This window comes from Ochotona princeps, chromosome X (assembly GCF_030435755.1).
Source record: "Ochotona princeps isolate mOchPri1 chromosome X, mOchPri1.hap1, whole genome shotgun sequence".
Lineage (NCBI taxonomy): Eukaryota > Metazoa > Chordata > Mammalia > Lagomorpha > Ochotonidae > Ochotona > Ochotona princeps.
In genome coordinates this window covers 65,770,028-65,792,603 of record NC_080865.1, presented here as the reverse complement: position 1 = coordinate 65,792,603, position 22,576 = coordinate 65,770,028, and the positions used below count along the sequence as shown (strand labels likewise).

The 22,576-nt window shown below is 39.3% G+C and overlaps 2 pseudogenes; both read right to left on the bottom strand.

Moving 5' to 3' along the window:
* Positions 1 to 528: 528 nt before the first annotated feature.
* LOC131478631 (uncharacterized) lies at positions 529 to 13,250 on the bottom strand (annotated as a pseudogene).
* On the bottom strand, positions 12,215 to 12,394 carry LOC118760563 (U2 spliceosomal RNA; annotated as a pseudogene).
* Positions 13,251 to 22,576: the final 9,326 nt, after the last annotated feature.

The following is a 22,576-nucleotide window of genomic DNA, read 5'->3' as shown; positions in this document are numbered from 1 at the left end:
ATTGGGCCGTCCTCGACTGCTTTCCCAGGCCACAAGCAGGGAGCTGGATGGGAAGTGGAGCTGCCGGGATTAGAACCGGCGCCCATATGGGATCCCGGCGCGTTCAAGGCGAGGACTTTAGCCGCTAGGCCACGCCGCCGGGCCCCAGGCCAGTAAATTTTAAATTTTAAATGAGTAAATTATATTGTATTTGAATTACAGCTCAGCAAAAACTATTTAAAGGGAGAAGAACGTGTTCACAGAAGTGACATCAGCAAAATGACAGAATAGGAAACTCCAGACTGTTAGATTTGCCAGACCACCCATGAAATGAAAACACCAGCAGAGATCTGAGGAATTGCAAGGGAACAAAGGCAGGCAGAGGGAGTTGCGGGAGGGTTTTACACACCTTCCAACATGGAAAATGGCACAGGCTCTGTTAAAATCCTAATTAGGTAAGGAATGCCAGCCTAGGCTCATTATTGACTGGCTGGAGTCCTGCTAGTCTGATGACGTGTCTGGCTCCTGAGGCCATTTCTGGTTCCAGGCTTAGGCCGGATTGATGTTGGGCAACTCATATCTCTTGCTGTGAGGAGGAGGATTGGCCATTTCCTGCTCAAAGTCCGGGGCAAGGTAGTACAGCTTCTCCTTGATGTCCCACATGAGCTCCCATTCGGCTATAGTGGTGAAGCTATAACCGTGTTCCGTAAGGAGCTTCATGAGGTAGTCAGATCCTGAACGATCCGGTCCAGATGCAGGATGGGTTGGGGGAGTGCGTAGCCCTTGTAGATGGGCACCATGTGTCTCAGGCCATTGTCTGAGTCCATCATGATATCCGTGGTGTGGCATGAGGTGTACAGCAACTATATGGCCTGGATGGCCATGTACATGGCCAGTGTGTTGAAGTCTCAAATATGATCTGAGTCATCTTTTTCCCGCTGGCCTTGGGATTCAGGTGGCCCTCGGCCAGTAGCACGGGGTGCTCCTTTGGGGCCATGCACAGATCGTTGTAGAAGCTGTGGTGCCAGATTTTTAAAATTTATATCATCTCAGTTGGCCACAATGCTATGTTTGATGGGGTACTTGTGGGTCAGAATGCTATACTTGTTCTGTGCCTCATCTATGTTGTAGTGATATAGGAAACTGAGATCTGGAAGGATAGGGGACATTTGGCTTGAGGGATATCTGAACAGGCTCATGGTGGGTAGCCACGACTGATGTGGAGGTGTCCCAAATCTGCGAGTTAATCTTGGAAGAAGTTAGAGGCCATGACTCATCTGACTGGGTAAAGGGAGTAGTGATGCAACATGGACTGGGCTTGGTGGGTTTGCAAAGGGCATGAGTTGGGGCACTGTTGGGACCAATGTTCCTCCTGCCTGAATTTAAAGCATGCTCCTGGAGGTGCCCAGGCTCCGTAAGGCCACCACCAGTGTGTGGGACCGGAGGGTCACCTTTGCCTGCAACTTTGCCTGTCTCGCCTGTTCAGCTGTCTCCTCACAAGTGTTGTACACTTCGAATGCCATTTTTTACCATGTCTTGGATAAGGGTCTGAGGACCCTCTTTTGCTCGTTTGAGCTTTTTCTGAATCTCTGGGGGGGGGTAGATTGGGTATTAAAATGGGTTGCCAAAACCGTGTCCCCTGAGGGAGACTCCAAGTCTAACTTAGTGTATTTAATAAGAGCCTCAGTCAACCTGTCCAGAAACAGTGCTGGATTTTTATCCAAGTCCTGTGTGACCTCCCGCAATTTATCCATGTTGACCATCTTATTAGAGAATGTCTGTATGCCTGCCAGGAAATGTTGGACCACATGTGCTAGATTGTTGTGGCCCCGTTGACTGTCTTGGTACTTCCAATCTGGGAGTACATTGGGAACTGGCTGAGCCCCTGGTAGGAGGGTCTGGTTAGTAAGCAATTGTTGATCTGCATGGTCCCTGCTGTCTGTAGAATGTGAGTCCTTTCCTCAGAGGTCAATGAGAAAGTGAGGATGACATGGATGTCTGCTATAAAATTGAGATAGGAGTACAGGTTTACAATTAACTTACATTGGACATTAGAGAAAACAGTGAGAATAACATGGTAACTTGGTTGATATAGGTGAAGACTTTAAACAGTTCTCAAACAAGTGTAGCTGAAACTATAACATTCATAACTGACAAGAGGCATCTGTTTGCTTATCTTAGAAACACATACAGGATTGTACAAAAAGATGTAACTTAGATCTTTTTGAATTTAGATAACAATATGACTGAACTGATAACAAAAGATCATTAAACTTGTGTAACTGGAGTATTCTATGTATGTATGTATGCATGTATGTATGTATGCATTTACAGACAGAAAAGTTTATTTGCAAAGGGACCAGGTGAGTGGGGAGAGAAGAGGGAATGGGAAAGTACCTCCCAAGAGAAAGCTGAGAGGTGGAGTACTTCTTGAAAGAAGAGAGTGAGAAACACCAAAGGGGTTTTTGGAAGGATGTTGGGAATTCAAAACTTCCCTGGCCCCTCCTTGTTGAGCAGGAACCTACAGGTAAGATGTTCCCCATTGGTGGTCTCCTAATCAATTAGGAAATGGGTGGGCAATGCTTATGCCACACTCCAAAGGTGTGGTGAAGACCTCATTTGGCCTGGATGGTTTCAGACCCCTCCTCTTGAAATCCCACATCCTACTTCTGTAGAGGTAAAGGGCGGCAACGTCTTCTGGCTGCTTCCTGCTGAAACGGGGTGTCATTTGGGCAAAGGGGTCCCTGGAGGTATGAGATCCACAGAGAGATGGTCTGGTCATCCAAGCTATTGTGGCAGAAGTTGGTCGTCATACAAGTTTGCATGTTCAGGGCCACCTGGAGTCTGAAGATCCCTAACTGGGAAACAAAGAACACAAGACAGTTAAGAATACAAGGGCCCACATCCTGCTAGACCTGTAGCAACAACAAAAAGCTACAATGATGGTACTGGGTGACAAGATGGGGTGACCCATCTAAAAAACATTTATTTATTAGATGTCTTTTTGAAAAGCAGCTCCAAATTCTCCAGAGGTTCACAGGTATATATTAGTTCTGGAGAATTTGGTTGATTAGGGATGTCCTCAGCAGGTGTTTCGGCTGTTAATAAATCTGTTGGATTGGCAGCAGCCCACCTCTTTACTCTGGTGTGATATATCCAAGTATCTATTCCTAGTACTTTGACGGCAGTGGGTGCAGAAATAATTACAGGGAAAGGTCCCTCCCAGAGAGGCTTGTTCATCTCTCTCTCTAAGGATTTCACTAAAACCAAGTCTCAGGGAGATTCTTTATGTAGCTCACTTAGGACTTGTTAGAAGGCTGATAACTGGGTAATATATTCAGCCATCCATTGGGTTTCTTGGTCCAAAACTATATCATTGGTGAAGAATGGCCACCCATAAAGCTTCTCAAAAGGAGAAAGACTTAACTTCCTAGGGATATTACGCATCCTAATTAAGGCTAAGAGTAGCGGCTGCCACCAAGGTGCCTGAACCTCTTGGGACAGTTTGTGAATATGTCTCTTTAAGTCCGTTGGTCCTTTCTACCTTTCCTGAGGACTGGGGATGCCATGTACAATGCAAGTTGAAATCTATGCCCACTACCTGAGTTATGCCTTGAGTCACTTCTGACCTAAAACCCAGGCCATTGCCACTCTGTATTGAGCATGGAAACCGAAAGCATGGAGTAATGTCCTGTAATAATATCCTTATTACTTCCTTTGCCTTTTCAGTCTTACATACCAATGCCTCAACCAATCCTGAAAAAGTATCTACCATGACCAGCATTACTCTGTGCCTTCTACCCCCTGGCATATGGGTGAAATCCACTTGCCAGTGCTCACCTGGATAGGTACCATGTCTCTGCTCCAATGGTGAGATTCATTTTGTCTCTTAAGCTTTTCCCCTGGGCTACATAATAACTGTTTTCAGCCTTACGAGCCTTTTCCAGCACCCTCTCTCTTTCTAAGGAGTTCAGAGCATTGTCTACAATGTTACCAGAAAAGCCTGATGGGTTCTTTCCTCAGCTTAATATATAAATAAAACGCCAGGAACCTGTTTCAGACAGAAAAGTTTATTTGTGAAGGGACCAGGTGAGCATGGAAAGAAGAGGGAAAGGGAAAGCACCTCCTGAGAGAGAGAGTGAGAGACACCCTGGAGTATTTTAATATAACAAAATTTTGCACCACTTTGCACCTTGACAGTATTTCTAATGTAGTCCAACTAGCCTAATCAGTCGTTGTCTCCACAAAATAAGAGACACATCCTTTGACGTTTGCAGGAGGCCTTACTGCAAATATCAAAATGCCAAAATTTAAAACTTTTGAGGTTTTTGAATGCCTGTCAAGGATGCCAACAAGGTTTAAAACATCTGATTGAAATAGACTCTCTTTGCATGACACAATATAGATCAGATTAATTATTGACATGTAGTGATTACTCAAATACCTTTAAAACAAGTACATAACTTTGCTGATTGTAAACATTGAGAACCTAGTGAAAAGCAGAGAACACAAGGATTATCTTAACGTAAAAATACTTGTAGATAAGAGGTCGTACACTGGCTTATTTTATATACTGGGATACTTTAACAGAGTCAGATCTAGATCTTGCTGGAGGTAGCTAGAAAACTTAGTGATCAATTAGTTAAAATCCATTTAAAAAGAGATGTTCAAATAACATGTGTATTTCCAAATGTTGTTATAGCAAAAGATTGGACTCTAATTTCAGGTATCAGTGATAAATATTTAGAAAATGCTGTAGACAATACTTTAAAGACAATGTATTCCTCTCACATCTTCCATGACTTCCCCGCCCCTTCCCCAACATTCTCTAACCTTTAAATATTTTGTCCTCTTTCATCTTTGCAGTCCAATGTAACAATTTTTTTTCTGTAGGAAAGAATATGTTACAAGCCATGCTTGTTTCTTTTTTTCTTTTACCCAAAGACTCTTATCTTTATAACCTTTTTCATCAAAAACCCATTTCTGTGTTTGCAATTATTTTTTATATTAATGGAAAAACCAGTAGATAAAAGTGCATGCATGCATCTCACACCTTGGAACAATTTAATAGTGGATTAGATTTTAATTTTGCACCACTTTATCCTTGATGTAACATTATATTTTTTTGAGAGAATACTTTATGAGGTGTATTTAATTATGTATAAACTTTGTCCATAGGGGGCTTGATAAAGAGAGAAGGAACAAAAAGTTAAAAATATCCTTTAAAAAAAATACTGCAACTGTGGGCAAAGTGGCTTAGCAGAGAAAGAAGGAGGAGTACAGGAGAAGTGAAGGTGACTGTTGCTGAGGAAGGGGAGTGTCAGACAGAATTTAACCCTGAGGTTGCTGGGTAGGAGGAGGAAATTAGGAGGAAAGGTGGATTTTTCCTGGGGAGAATGTTTGGTAGTCAGATTGAATTATAGGGTTTTGAGATTTTTTGAAGGCAGCCAAGTGGCAACTCTGTAGGGGGTTGAACTTTCCAGCCTGGCCAGAATGTCCAGAGTCCAAGGTGGTGGGATTAGTGTAACCTCAGGCTTACATGGAGGGTAAAGTTTGAGAATTGACATGTGGAGAGGAAACCGTTGGGAAGGGAAGAGGTTACATTTTTTCATCACCTAGAGTGAGTAGTATGCCACCATTAATCTGATTGGAGTAGTATATTGTGTCAACAGTTACTGAAAGGCTATGAAGTCAGTCTTTTTTTTTTTTTAAACAAGTAGTCCATGTCGGAGTCTGAGAGGGTAGTGGGAGGAGGAGGGTCCAGTTTAGTGCCAGGAGGTCAGCATGACTGAAGGAGGAGTAATCACTGGCTGAGGTGGTGCAGGCCTGGGATCCAAGGCCACGGTGGCCAGACAGAAGACGGAGGAATTAGGAGGGTGGAAGAGTAGTTAGAGGTGTTGGAGAAGTTTCCGTTTGGTAAGGAGCTGGCAGTAGAACAGGTGAGGTTAATTGATGCAGGCACAGAATTTGGGGACAAGGAATTTGGATGACCAGGAGGACTGAGAGGGCTGGTGAAGTGGCTCCATCAGCTACTTTGAATCATTTTGTAAGGCTAAGCCGCCATGGAATAAGAGATGTCTTTGGCATGAGTCCTGGCCTAGCCCCAAATTTTTAAAGTTATCCAATAGACACCATAAGGGAGTGTGGTGATCATAGGCTTGTGACTCAGTGTTGTCCATCCTGTGTTAATCAAGTGCCTCATGATTAGTTCAGTATGAGGAAAGTGTCCCCTCCTTGGAGTCCAAGCTAGGAGGGAACCTATTTCCCTAGTGATGAGGGTATGTCAGTGAAAGGGACATTTCCCATATCACTGAGGACCCTAGAGACAGATGACCAGTGTGAGGGGATTCTCCCACCTCACAAGATGTCCAAGAATTGGAGGACCAGCCTGCACATAACTCAGAGGTCTGGAATGAAACAGAGATGACTTTCAAGACAGCAGGGACTAGGTGGAGGGACTTGCCTGCTCACATCTGTTCTGTGGCAGGCAGAGGTCCCAGGGGGTCAGCTGCTTGAAGGTTGAAAGGGAGGCCTTGGCCCCAAAGTGGGGGCAACCTGGCAACCCTGCCTGAATGTCGGCAACAAAATGTTGGATTTGCTGATCACCCATGGAAAGAAAACACCAGTCAACTGTAAAAAAAAAAAAAAAAAAAAAAAAGATACATAGAGCTTTTATTTGAAATCTGCCCTCAGGCCTTTACCCCCACACAGTGGGAAGGAGGAGAAAGTAGAGAGAAAGATCTGAGTAATTGCAAGGGAGCGAAGGCAGGCAGAGGGAGTTGCAGGAGCCTTTTATACACCTTCCAACATGGAAGATGGCACAGACTCTGTTAAAATCCTAATTAGGTAAGGAATGCCAGCCTAGGCTCATTATTGACTGGCTGGAGTCCTGCTAGTCTGATGACGTGTCTGGTTTCTGTGGCCCTTTCCAGTTCTGAGCTGAAGCCGGAGTGACGTGTTGGGTCTGAAATAAACTTAGCCCCCCTCCAGTACCTGTGGCAGCTATCACAGATATTACTCCCTCAACAGAGAGACAATGATGCAACATTAGTATGAACAGTATAAAAAACTTATAGAAAATATGCGTTACCTTTTAATTTTACTTTGGTGTGAGGTTTATGAAGTATTCTTATACAGTCAGTTGTTCTTATGAGAAATTCAGAAAACAGTAAAAAGAATCCTACAACAGTGGGAGTCTATGAAGACTAGTAGGAAAAGTCATGATGCTTACTTGCTATAGACTACCTTCCCAGAACAGCAGATGCAATTGGCAGAAAACTCTCAAGTCTTCCCTTATCCATGAGTAGGGAAGGAGAATAATGGAATATACACACAACAATGAAATCTAAAATTTATTATTTATTCATTTTCATTTCCAATGGAATGAGAAGGAGAGACACAGAAAGAGAGGGATCTTTCAACTGATTGGCTTCCCAACCACCCCCAACAACTAGGTCTTGGCCAGGCTGAAACAAGCGACCACAAATTCTTTCTTGGTCTCTTCATGTGGGCTACAGGCGTCAACTACTTGTACTATCACCTGCTGCCTCCCAGGTGCATTAACAGGGACTGGAATCAGGCCTGGAGTAGAACACATAACTAGGCACTCTGATATGGAATGCAGATGTCCCAAGTAACATCTTGACCTCTGCATCAAATGGAGTGTGAATTTCTGGGTTACCTAAAGCCAAGTGTTGACATCAGTGTGCAGTATCACGAACAGACACTAGATGGAGCAAAAGTACCATTTAATAGCTTTATCAACAGTGAGCCTGCAATGCCACATATAGATACCAGAGGATGCTACATAATTTAAATCAGCAGGCTTTTTAAATTAAGAAGCCCAGACAGGGTAGATTCCTAGAAAACCTCTTGAGAGGTCTTCAGGTCTCTAGCCAGACTGGCTTGATAAAATCTTTCTTGTAAGAAGTAAAACTCCAAAGACTGGGTGGGGTAGATGATTTTTTTGAACGCTAAAGGGCCAAACGAAGATAAGTTATACAACCAGGTAGGAAATGTGACCTGTCAAAAGAAAAAGTATGGGCTGACATTGTGGAGCAGCAAGGTGAGCTTCTGCCTGCACTGTCAGCATCACATATTGCAGCGTTGTTACAAGCCCAGGTCATCATCCTGCTTCCAATTCAGCTTCCTGTTGATGTGTGTGGTGAAACAGTGGAGTTTGGTCCAAGTGCTTGGACCCATGACATATTTGTGGGAGATCAGAAAGGAGTTTCTGCCTCCTGGCATTGTTTAGACCTGGCCCTGGTTTTTGTAGCCATTTGGGTAATGAACCAGCAAATAGATCTCTTTCAGTCTCTGTCTTTTTCTTTCTCTCCATCAAATCAATAACCAAATCTTTTTTTTTGGTAAATAGTTTAAAAAGAGAGAGAACAGATTAATATCCAGAAACTGATCCTGGCAAAATAGACATATATAGATTACAAGACAAAAAATTTAGAATAGTCAGCATAAAGATACTCAGTGTGATTTAAGAGAGCATAAAATTGACAACTAAGCAAAAACAGGGAAATGGCCCATGAACAAAATGCAAACATTAGTAAAGAGAGAGAAACTGATGAGGAGGCAAGCATGTGTTCCCAAGCTGAAGGGTCTATAATAATAATCCTGAAAAATAAAAAAAAAAAAACTATTACCAGAATCCAGTTGTGGTCTTAACCAGACATCAAGAATCATTGGGCTTCAGTACAGGACATTTGAAACTATCCAAGCACAGGAGCAAAAAGAAAAGAAAAATAATTAAAAGTAAACAGAGACTGAGGAAGAACTGATGGAACACCATCAAGCATAGCAACATATGCATCATGAGACTACTAGAAAGAGAAGGGAAAGAGAAGCTATTTGATGAACTAGTAGCTGTGAACTCCCCACCTCTAAAGAGAGAAAATGTACAAATTCAAGAAGCTCAAATGGATTCAACTAAGGTAAATGTAATGAGACCTACACCAAGATACAACACAATCAAAATGTCAAAAGTCCCAGAAAATCTTAAAGCGGCTGGAAAAAAGTTAAATAAAGTAAGCTCCTACCAGATTATCAGCAGATTTCTCATCAGAAATCTTGTAGAATAAAACAGAGTGGAATGTTACAATTAAAGTGCCAAAAGGAAAATTATTGCTGTATTACTGTATCTGGCAAAACCATCCTTCAAACATGCAAGTGAAATTAAGACTTTTCCCAGTTAAAGCTGATGGAGTTAATCATACTAGACCTGCCCTTTAAGAATGCTGAAAGCAGTGTCTGCTAAGTTGAAGCAAAAGGATAAAAACGGACAGAAAATAATATGAAAATATAAAACTCCATGATAAAAGTTAACTTACAGAGAAATGTATGATTCTGTCATATGGTAATGTGAGTGTGTAAAACACTATTCAAAATGTGGTCTTCAGTTTACAAAACAACAAAAAAGACATTAAAAAGTAACTATAGATTAATGTATATACAATTTAAGACATAATTTGTGGGGCCGGTATTGTGGTGTAGCAAATTAAGCCACTGCCTGCACTGGCAAAATGGGCTCTGGCTCACTTAAGCCACTGCCTGTGATGCCAACATCCCATATGTATTATGATTCATGTACTGTTTTTTCCTATTTCTGAACCAACTCCCTGCTAATGTGCTTGGGAAAACAGTGGAAGATGGCCCAATGGCTTGGAACCCTTCAACCCACATGGAAAACCTGGATGAAGCTCCCAGTTCCTGGATTCAGCTTGGCCCAACCCTGGCTGTTGTGGACATTTAGTAAAAGTGAACCAGTGGATGAAAGATCCTTCTCTCTCTCTTTAAAATGCATTTTTATAGATTTATTTTTTTTTTAATGGAAAACTCAGATTCACATAGAGGAGAGACAGAGAGAAAGATACTCCCTAAGTGGCTGCAGTGGCCGGGGCTGAGGTGATCTGAAGCCAGGAGCCGGAAGCTTGCTCCAGATCTCCCACATGTGTGCAAGGTTTTAAGACCTTAAGCCATTCTCTACTGCTTTCCCAGGCCATAAGCAGGGAGCAAGAAGGGAAGAGGAACAGCTGGGATATTAACTGGTGCCCATATGGGATCCCTGTGCATGCAAGGCAACGACTTGAGCTACTAGGCTACAGCACCAAGCCCCCAAATAAAATCTTAAAAATTAAGAAGTAATGCGCATCATCATTAATGTAAAGTGAGAGGGGGACAGAAAAGTAGAATATATGACTGAAATTAAGTAGTTACCAGTCTAAAATACTTGTGATTTACTGTGGTGTGTGTGGTTTGTCCCCTCTGAAACTCACACTGAAATTGGATTGCCATTGTAGCTTTACTAGATGATTTGGCAATCAGGAGAGATTTTTAGTGCCTTTCTTGCAGGGGTGGGTTAGTTTTTATGAGAGTTGTTTGTTACAAAATGAATCCAGACCCTCTTGCTTCCTCTCTTCTGCATGGGTCTGTGAGCCTTTGTCCTTTCCCATCATGTTATGATACCCATGGATTGGAGGATTTGCAATCTGAGTACAGATCTATGAATAAACCCAGTCAAGGTTAATAGACATATCAACCACCTCCAAAATTTTCCACAGGCTGCTTTGCTTTGTTTATAGTAAGAATGGTTAACATAGGTACCCTCTTAACAAATGTTTGAATGTGAAATGCAGTATTGTTACCTATAGGACACTATGCTGTACACACCGACTTACTCAACTTGTCTAATTGAATTTTTATACCCACTGAACAACAGCTCCTTATTTTCCCCTTTACTAATCCCTAGCAACTATAATTCTATGTTCTACCTCCTTGGTGAGACTATTTTAGATACCTCATATAAGTGGAATCGTGCAATATTTGTCATGTGACTAGCTTATTTCACTTATTGTAGTGTCTTCTAGGTTCCTCCATGTGGTTACAGTGCCAGAATTTACTTCTCTTCTGTGGTTGGACAATATGTTATTGTATGTATAAGTCACATTTTCTTTAGTCATTCATTTATCAATGGGCATTTAGGTAATTTCATGTATTGGCTATTGTGAATACTGCTGTAATGAGCGAGGACTGATGTAACTTTGAAGTACTGATCTCAGGCCTCTAGGATGTATACCCAGAAGTAGAATTGATTACATAATTTCAGAAAAAGTAAAAGACATCCTAAAATTCATGAGAAAGCTCTGGAAACTGACGGTTAACACAATCTTCAAAAGAACAAAACAGAAGCTCTTATACTTTCTGAATCAAGACAAACTATAAAACAACAGTGATCAAAATAGTGTGGTACTGACATAAGACAAATCTATACACTGATAGAACAGAATAGAAACCTTTCATTTATGGATAAATAATTTTGAAAAGTCTGCCATGACTTCAAAAAGGTGCTGGAAAGCTAATCATCTACAGACAAAAGAGTGCATTGGGGCTTCACCTCACACTTTATACAAAAAATAACTCAAAATGGTTTAAAGACCTGAAGTAAGACCCAAGTCTATAAAACTACTACAAGATGACTGGAGAAGAGCATCAGGAATTGGGCCTGGTAATGATTTAACACCAAAAACACAGGCAAAAAAAAAAAAATTGACAAGCAGGAACCTTCAAACTTAAAATCCCTGCACATCTCAGGAGATGATAATGTAAACCAAGTGAATAACAGTCCATAAAACAACATAAGATATTTCTCACTCACACATCTGATAAGTGGTTAATATTCAGAGTTCCTAAAACTCAACGACAATCACAAAATAATCCAATTTGCAAATGATCAAGGGAATAGAATGGGCGGTTCTCCAAGAAGAAATGCAAAAGGCCCACAAGTATGTGAAAATATGCTCAATGTTAAGACTCACAAGAGAATTGCAAAGCAAAATCTAGTGAGATATTACCTCACACCCAACAGGGTAGCCACTCTTCCAAGCAGAAGTATTATTAAGGACAATGAGAGTTGTGACACTACTGAATTGTTGTTGGCAATGCAAAATGGTGAGACTACTATGAAATCCAGTATGGGGATTCCTAAAAATTTTTCAAAATAGAATCGCCAATATGACCTGGAGATCCTACCTCTGAGTGTAAATACAAAGAAATTCAAAGCAGGACTTCAAAGAGACATTTGCACACTAATGTTCACTGCACCATTATTCACAGTAGTCAGAAGGTAGAAGAAGCCCACATGTCCATTGACAGATGTGTGGGGTAAAATGTAACTTACACACAATGGAATGTACGCAGCCTTCAGCATGAAGGAAATCCTGTTGCATGCTACAGCATGAATGAGCCTCAAAGACATTATGCTAAGTGAGATCAGTCAGTCAATCACACAAGGACAACTACTGTATGATTACACTTATATGAAGAACCTAAGTAGATAAAATATTCAAAACAGAAAGCAGAAAGGCTGTTGTTACTACACTTGATCTTAGCCAAAAGGCCGAGAAACGATGCAGAAAGGCTGTTTTTAAGGGCTGGATGAAGAAATAATTAATATTTAATGAGTATAAAGTTTAAATTCCACAAAATGAAAAATTTTAGAGATTGAATAATACCCTTGTCACTATACTTATTTTTTAGGAGATTTAATTTTATTGGAAAGGCAGATTTACATAAAGAAAGAGAGGCAGAAAGATCTTCTGGTTCACTCCCCAAATGGCTGCAATGGCCAGAGCTGAGCTGATCTGAAGCCAGAGGCCAGGCATCTCCTCCAGATCTCACATGCAGGTGCAGGGTCCCAGGTTCTTGTGGCTTCCTCAACTGCTTTCCCAGGCCATATGCAGGGAGCTGGATGGGAAGTGGGGCAACCAGGACAAGAATTGGCGCCAATATGACATCCTGGTATTTGCAAGTGGAGGATCAGCCAGTTTAGCCATCGTTGCTGGGCCTGTGATGATATTTATAATATGTGCACTTAAAATGTTTAAGATAATAAGTTTAGAGAAATTCTTCTAAAGATAAAAGAAACAGTAAAGAAAAATTATAAATTTAAGAAATGAATAAAAATTCTGCTTAAAATAGGAATAAATATAATAGATCATCCTTTTCCTCATGTTTTAAATTGATTATTGAAGCAAAATTACGCCTTATGACAACATCTAATATGTTGATTAATGTATGTGGAAAAAAATACTCAGGAAAATTTATTCAAAATGTTTGGAGGATGAAGGGACGTAAGTGGAAATAAATTTTCTACAATTCACTTAAATGTTAAAAGTTTAATACCAGCACTCTGTGGTAAGTAAACAGCATGTATATTTCTCAATACCTAGATCAGCCACTTCAGAACCTGTACAAAGAGGAACCATCGTTGCAGCATAGTGAGTTAAGCCACCACCTGTAATGCCGACACCGTTTATGGTTGCCAGAGAGGAGGGGATTGAGAGAGAGAGAGAGAGAAAGAGAGAGAGAGAGAGAGAGAGAGAGAGAGAAACATATCTTCTGATGTGCTGGTTCACTCCCCAAATGCTGCCGTAGCCAGAGCTCAGGTACTATTAAGCCAGGAACCAGGAACTTCTTCCAAGTCTCTCATGTGGGAACATGGGACTAAGGGCTTTAGCCATCCTCTATTGCTTTCCCAGGCGATGAGCAGTTAGCTGGATTGAAAGTGGGACAGCTGGAGTTGAACCAGCACCCATATTGGATGCTGGTGCTTCAGGTTCAGGTTTAGCATGCTATGCCACAGTGCTGGCTCCAAATCACATTTGCTTTATGCATTCATCAGTTGATGGACATCTGGGTTGATTACATATCTTAGCTATCGTGAGTTGAGCTGATAGAACTAAGGAGTCCAGATAATGTTTTTTAAAGTTCATACTCTTTAATTCAGTTATTTCATTTTGAGAAAATTTCAAACCATGAATATGAGGAATAATTATACAGAAATTGCACATCACAAAAAACCAGAGCATGATTGCCAACATAAATTCCATCTATATTCCTTTTTTCTTTTTTTTTAAATTTAACTTAACTTCTTTTAAAATTATTATCATCATTCTATGATACATTTCCATAGACCCTGGGATTTCCTGTGCCCTCTTCTCCTCCCCACTGATTTCCTCTATATTATAACTATAGCATAGCTCTTCATAAACAGTCACATGTTCATCATTGTGGGCATGGACGATGGCAGATTCCAGCTTCCTATTGTCAAAATACAGCTAATAGTTCCATCTTTGATCAGGAAGTAGAGATGCACACTACACTGCATCCTCACATCTGGACAGGATAGTCTCCATTACACAGTCACCACACATTCCTCTTAAATGAAAAACCGCAATACAAAATCAACAACAGGAAGAAAAATAGAAATTTGCAACACCGTTAATTTCTCAAGAGGTTTTAACAATTCAACAGTCCTGAATTGCTGGCGATCCCAAATCCTCTGGCTGCTATAGTCCACCTTAGTGTCTCCATCTGCCCAGATCTTCACTGCCAATGATTGGCTGGTAGTTGATCAATTTGTTCTGTCCTCCATCCTCTGCCATGGTACCAGGTGTCCTCTGGAGGCTCTGATGTACTGCCATATCCTCCATGTACATTTGGATATGCTGTCCTCTGTTCCATCTGAGCCACTGAGGAGGCCCAGCTCTGACACATCCACTCCCACAGTCAGCCCGTAGAACCTGCAATTCTCTCCATGGTGAGGGTTCTGCGTCCAGTGGTTCAGTTGGTAGGGAATCGCCCAAGAAACCTCATCTGAGGCCATCCCAGACCTGATTCTTGTGTGTATTTGCCAGTACAGAGTACGGCAGAGTCTGTCATCCAAATCAGCCTATGCACACACTGGTAGTTGCAATTGCTGGGTCAGTTCTGTCTCCAGCCTCGCGTTTTTACAAAACACGATGGGTGTTGGAGCCCAGCCCGATCTTGCCCACCACGTACTCGGCGTTCACTTAAACCAGTGGGAGCTGCAGTCTAGTCAGAGCAACCCACAAAACCCCCACTAGGCCTGCCCCTGCCCTGGTTCCTGTGCTTGCCAGTATGTGCAGCAGACTGGTCTGGTCTGTCTCACATCTCATTCAGTTCTTGTACATGTTGATGGGTATTGAAGCCCAGTTCATTCCAACCAGCGCCACTATCCAGCGCCACTATCCAGTCCACACTGGTGCCAGTTGGTGTCACCATCTGTCTAATCCATGTCTGCGCCTGACAGATTTTGACCCCTGTGCCAGTATCTGCCAGCTGATGCTGCCACAAAGTCTCCAAAGTAGAATAAAGGAGGCAGAAGGAAGAATCTCAAAATTAGAAGATATTTCCTGTCACCAGGGGGAAACAAACAAAAAGCTGGAAGCAGAGCTTGGCTCAGGCTAAAAAAAGTATTCAAGAATTGAAAGACACTATTAAAAGGTTAAATATCAGAGTTATGGGAGTCCCAGAAGGTGCAGAAAGAGAAGCTGGGTTTACAAATGTATTTAATGAAATAATGAGGGAATATTTTCTTTATCTAGAGAAAGAATTGGGAAACAACATATGGGAGAGGCACAGAACTCCCAACAGGGTTGAACAAAAGCGGTCTTCACTACAACACATGATAATCAAGTTCTCGTCAGTCGAACACAAGGAAAAGCTCCTTAAATGTGCACGTGAAAAAAATCAACTGACATATAAAGGAATGCCAATTAAACTCACAGTAGACCTCTCACAGGAAACTCTACAGGCCAGAAGAGAATGGAGCGACATATTCCAGATGGTTTCAGGTCTTAGATTTATAGTCTTGATCCACTGTGTGTTGATTTTTGCTTAGGGTGTAAGGGTAGGGATCTCATTTCACACTTGTCCTTGCAGAGGTCTAATTTTCCCTATACCATTGCTGATGAGACTGTGCTTTCTTTAGGGAATGATTTTAGCTCGTTTGTCAAAGATTAGTTGTTTATTGATGCATGGATTGGCTTTTTTGTGTTTTATTCTGTTCCATTAGTCCACATGTCTACTTTTCTGCCAGTTCCATGGTATTTTAGTTATGACTGCTTTGTAGTATCTTGAAATCTGATATTGCAGTGCCTCTGGCTTTGTTTTTGCTTAAGATCACTTTAGCTATTTGAGATCTCTTGTGTTTCCATATGAATTTTAGGATAGTTTTCTTGATCTGAGAAAAAAAAAGTCTTTGGTATTTTGATTGGGATCACACTGAATTTGTAAATAGCATACAGACATTTTGATGATGTTAATTTTTCCAATTCAAGAACATAAAAGATTCTCCCATTTTTGGTTTTCTTCTGTTCTTTTCTATAATGTTTTATAATTTTCGTTGTTGAAATTTTCACATTCTTGGTTAAGTTTATCCTAAAGTATTTAAATATTTTTGGAACTATTCTGAAAGGAATGATTTTACAAGTTCCCTCTTAACTGTGGCATTGTTTGTATATACAAATACTACTGACTTTTCAGTGTTGATTTTATATCCTACAACATTGCCAAATTCTCTCATGAGTTCCAATAGTCTTTCAGTGGAGTATTTTGGTTCCCTTATGTATATAGGAACACACTAGAGATACTACAAATTCCTTCTTTATGTTTTATATCCTTTTGATTTTTTTCCCAATAGCTCTGGCTAAAACTTTCGGAACTATATTGAAAAACAATCGCAAAAGTAGGCTTCCTTGTCTGGTTCTGTATCTTAGTGGAACTGCTTCCAGCTTTTTCTCATTAAATAGGATGCTAACTGTGGGTTTGTCATAAGTTGCTTCAATTTTGTTGAGGTACATTTTGTCTATACCCAGTTTGGTTAAGGTTTTTGTCGTGAAAACCTGTTGTATTTTGTTGGATGCTTCCTCTTGAATGTATGGAGATAATCATGTTTTTTATTCTTCAATTTGTTGATGTCTGATATCATATTTATTGATTTGTCTGTGTTGAACTGTCCCTGTATCCATGGGATAATTGCACTTGGTCTGTGTGGATGATCTATCTGTATGATAAGTTGCTGTGTTCAATTAGCTAATATTTTGTTGAGGACTTTCGTATCAATGCATCACTGATATTTTTGTTATCAGTGTTCATCAGTGATGTACATTGGTACATAGTTCTCTTTGTTGTATCTTTTTTTCTGATTTTGGAATTAAGATGATGTTGGTGTTATAGAAAGAGTTTTGGAAGATTCCCTCCTTAATAAATTCACTTTAAGTATACCAATATGAGAATATTTTAAAAAGATTGTGGAAAGTGGAAGTAAAAGATAAATTTATTTTGGTACATGCAAGTTTTCCAGGCATGTGATTCTTCTTTGTTTATAACTTATGTTATTTATATAAAGTGAACAAATTTCACATATTTCACAATTTCAGATTTGGGAGCATAGTGGTACCTCCCAACCTTCCCTTCTTGCCTGTATTCCCTACTCACCTTCCTCCCTCCTCCTCCTCCTCCTCCTTCTTCTTCTTCTTCTTTGTTTCTTTTTTTCAAAATTTTACAATGGTATACTTACATTTCACTTTACAATCACAGGCTCATTACATTTCATTAGGTAAAGATTTTAGCACATAGCAAGCAGAAAAAAAAACTAGTGTTCTTCAAGATTATAGACCAACACTGTGAATAATAATCAAATGTATAAATGTCAATCTTGCTCATATAGGGTAAAGTCCATGCACAGACATGTCTTTAAGTTTTGGGCACAAACGAAACAAAACAAAACAAACAAAGAAACAAACAGAACAACCCTTATCCTTTGCCCCCATTTTTTTTATGAACTTTTAAAAGTTCTCTCATATAGGTAGGTTGCAAGTAACATATTGGAATTTATATACACACATATATAATTTATAGTATATAATTATGTAGTAGTTATCATAGAAATTTTATATAATTATATACTATAAAATATGCATGTGTATGTAATTCAAATAGTCCAGAGAAATTGGAAGAAATGGAAATGATCAGAAAGAGACAAGGTTATTATCTGATAATGAAACGGTCAATTCACAAGGAAGTCATAGGAATTTTAGATGCATGTAAACCAGACAATAATATTGAAATATATGCTGACCAATCACTGTTAGAATTATGACACAACAGATTTGTAATTTAAAAGATTTAAAATAATTTAAATCAGACACAATATGCTTCATGACCATAAGGGAATCAAATAAAATCAGTAAAATCAGTAGCAAAAGCACAACACTCAGCACTGTAAAATTAAATCATTTCTAAATAATTCATGGATCAAAGAAGAATTTTAAGAAAATCAGGAAACTATTGTGAATTGAATTAAAATTAAAGTTTCATATTTCAAAATATGTATTTGTACTTAAATCTGTTCTGTGAGGAAAACATAGTGTTGAATCTACATATTATGAAGGAAGAAAAGTCTCAAAGCAGAAATCTAAGCTTTCACATTAAGAAACTGACAAACAAGAGCAAAATAAGACCAAACCAAACAAAATGAAGGAAATAATAAGGCAGAAAGGAGAAACAAATGATAAACACAGAAAGCAATAGATAAATCAAAGAAACTAAACTGGTTCTTTGAATTAGATTAACAAACTCAATAAACTGCTGCCATATTAACAAGGAAAAAGGGAAGACACAAATTACCAGTATCAGGGATAAAGAATAAATATCACTACAGAGCCTCATATATTAAAAGAATAACAATAGAATTCTGTGAGCAACATTGTACATACACATTTTGAAACTTGGAAGCAATAGAGAGTCACAAACTACCCCAAATCACTCAAGACAAAATGAATAACTTGAAATTCAGGAAATTGAATTCTCACTTGAAACCATTCCAAGAGAAGAAATCGCCTGGCACTGAAGCTTTCACTGGCTAATTCTACCAAACATTTAAAGAAGCGATAACACTAATTCCGTTCAATTTCTTTCAGAAAACAAAAGAGGAAGAAGCAAATCGCAACTCCTTTTTAAATTTCCATTTCTGAATTGTTAAAGTACTGATATGTAGAAATGATTGATTTTTGCATATTAATCTTGTCCCCTATAATCTGTGTAAATCAAATTATTATGTCCAGGAGTTTTAAAAAAATAGGTACCTTGGGACTGTCTATGTAGATAATCATGTCATTGAATATTGGTACTCTTATTTCTTTCTAATCTGTGGGTCTATTTTTATTGATTTGGCATAAATGTTAATAAAACATTTGACCTTTGATTACTACTCTAAGTATTGTAATAAGAAGCTAATTTGCTATATATTGTTTCATATTTTACCTTCAAACACTGAAACATTTGTAAAGAGATAATTAATAAAGTTGCTCATATTTTGATATCGGATTACCCTGATACTAAGACTGCATAAAGACAGTACAAAAAGAGGAAGCTGTGGATCAACATCTGCCATGAACACAGACATAAGAATTCTGACAGTAACAAATTCCATTCATGTACATACGAAGCTAATAATAACTAATAATACACCATGATAATATGGGATTTATATTGGAAATATAAGACCAAGTTAATAATCAACGCAATCCATTTTACTGCAGGATGAGAAGGAAAAACTACATGACCACATCAAGTGATGTAGAAAAAACTTCATTAAATTCAACATACTTTAATGGTAAAAGGTGTCAGAGAAATAGGAATATAAGGTGTAATGGACTGCAAGGGCTGCTGTAATGAAATTTTGAAGGTTGGGAGGCTTAATTAATAGACCTATTTTCTCATAGTTCTGTCATTCGGGAGTTCAAGATTAAGTTGACAATAGCATTGCTTCCTCCCAAGAGTTATCTCCTTTTCTTGTGGATGGCCTCTCCTTTTCTGAGTCTTCCCATGACCTTTTCTCAGTGAGCTTACATCTTTGGTATCTCTTCCAAGGACATCTGTCATATTGGATTGGAGCCCTACTCTTATGACTTCATTTAATTACCTCTGTAAAGGACCTATCTCAAAATGGTCATATTGGACGTCAGAGCTGCAGTATATGAATTTGGAGGAGCACAAATCCATTCAGAACACAGGGAACAAAGGTCATCTACAAGAAACACCTACAGTTAACATTACGTATAATAGCATAAGAGAGAATCCTAAGCATAGGAGCAGATAATAATGTCCATTCTCTCCATTCCTGTTAAATCAAACTGGAAGTTCTTGCTTATGCAGTAAGGTAAAGAAGAAATAAAAGGTCCTGGGTCATGCAATAAAATGAGAACAAAGAAACAAAAGTATGCAGAAGTGATGACTGTATTTCCCCACAGCTGTCTGGTTTTCCTGCTGTATCCTGTCACAGCCACTTCAATTGGCCCTACCAGAATTGTCTGTCTACTCATGCTACTGTCCAGTGGAACCTTCTCCGCTCTACCTGGTGTTACCCTTCATTTGTAACACTTCAACCCAGAGGAGTGTGTCTGAAAATGTTCTGAAAGTCTTTATTAATTTCTTCGACATCTTGGACTATTATAGGGAATAGCTTATGAGATTCCCCAAATTAATCAACTGGAGATTTGCAGCCTCCTTCTTTAAAATCACCAGTATAGAAATACAGCAGTAACCACCTATATGACTTCAATTCCTACTGGAAGTTGAATGCAGGAAGCTTCTCCACCATCTATCCCCAAGTACTTTAAGGTAAATGTGTACATTTCCATGGCCAGGATGGAAATCTTCTATCCTTTAATACATTCCAAGCATAGCGATCATTCTCCATATACCTGATCTGTATTATCATCCATCCTCTGATAATCACAAAATACAAAGACGTAGTAATGGAGAGATTGCGAACTATGGGCCAGTATGATTTGACCTGTCAATATTTACATGACAAACAGAATAATGAGATCATTTCTGGGCTCTCTGGCCCCATGTGCCTGAAAACTCATAGGTGGACATTAGGTAGTAGGAAGACATCCAATTCTTGAACACCAACCTTTGTGACCTTGCAGTGGAAAGTCTGGCAGAGTTACATTGCCTCCATGTCATCACTGAACACACAGGTCATTTATCTTTCAAGTGCTTTGTGTGGTTTTGAGCTGTCCAACAACAGAAGTGTTACATTTACCTTGGATCTCTATAGCCCCCAGATGAACATATGGAGAGTGGGCCTAACAGCAATTTTTAAAATATTTATTTATTTTTATCACAAAGTCAGATATACAGAGATGAGGAGAGACAGAGAGGAAGATCTTCCGTCCGATGTTTCACTCCCCAAGTGAGCCGCAACGGCCGGTGCTGCACCGATCTGAAGCCAGGAGCCAGGAACTTCTTCCAGGTCTCCCATGGGGGTGCAGGGTCCCAAGGCACTGGGCCGTCCTCAACTGCTTTCCCAGGCCACAAGCAGGGAGCTGGATGGGAAGTGGATCTGCCAGGAGTAGAACCGGTGCCCATGAGGGATCCCGGCACGTTCAAGGCGAGGACTTTAGCCGCTAGGCCATGCCGCCCGGCCCTAACATAGCAATTTTGATGTCACTATTCTTGTGCCTTGATGTTAAATATTTCCTGAAATGTTCTCCAGAATGTTACATGTTTCACAACAGGTGCAGAACTTTCCCATCAACTCTTGATTTTGTCTCAGAATTCATGGAATCAGTTGGGCAAACCATTAAGCCGGAATGATTGATGTCTGTCACATGCTAGCTGGACTTGTAAGTTCTGCCTTGTGGTTCCCTTTCTTCAGTTCACCTTGAGCTGTGCAGATTCAATATCTTATGACATATTTTTGATCCCATGTCTTTAAAGAGGATTCATATTTATATCTGTAACACAATAATCAGTTACCTATAGCCATGACCGTTCAGTGAAATTGTAACAAACGAACATTCAGTAAGTGGGCTATGGCATGTGTAGATTGGCTTTAACCTTGATGGATTTCTAGTTAGCTTCTAGAATATACATACAAAGTAACTATTTTTTAGATTCTGACCAATTAGGAATCTTAATGTGTAAAATTACTCCCCAGGGAATCATGTGGAACTTCCACATCAATGAGACCATGATTTTTTTCCACGATGAAAGGCAAGCATAATGCATACTCTTCCAGATAGTGAGAAATAAAGAGCTAGTTATTTTGTGATTACCCATAATGATGGAGATAATCAAAGACTTAGGCAATTTAAACATGCATAAGCAATTTTGTCTAAGAATGTGTAACAGTAATATTATTTGGTTTGCATTAATTTAAATTTGATAATAATTTATATCTGGAATAAAATTTCTCTCCACTGTTTCCAAATAAATTAGTCAGAACTCATTTATTGAATGTAAAGCACAAATGAACGAGTTGCAATTAAGCCATGTGCTTAGATATCAAGACCATAATAGTCGAATGTAGCAGCATATTTGAGAGATACATTAATAATTTATAACTTCGGTGCATTTTTAAAAAGTAGAGGTAAATGAGGATACTTGAAAAAATTCATAAAATGGGAAAAAAGCTAATAGGAAATGTGCATTATGAAAAAAGTTATGTATAGATTTCAAATTTTTTTACACAAAACAATTCAATTTCCCACAACCTTTTTGAAGTACTCTAATAAAATAGATTTTAGATAAATAAGGTAATTTTTTGTTTTTAATTAATATATTTTATTCATCCCAGTGTATCTAACATATTATCATGTTGACATGTGATTCATGCTTCTTTTAAAGTGTATAAATGATAATACTAAAATCCAAAGTTTTTAAGACCACTGAATACTGTTTAAAGGGATAGAAATTGTTAAAATCAAAGCCAACA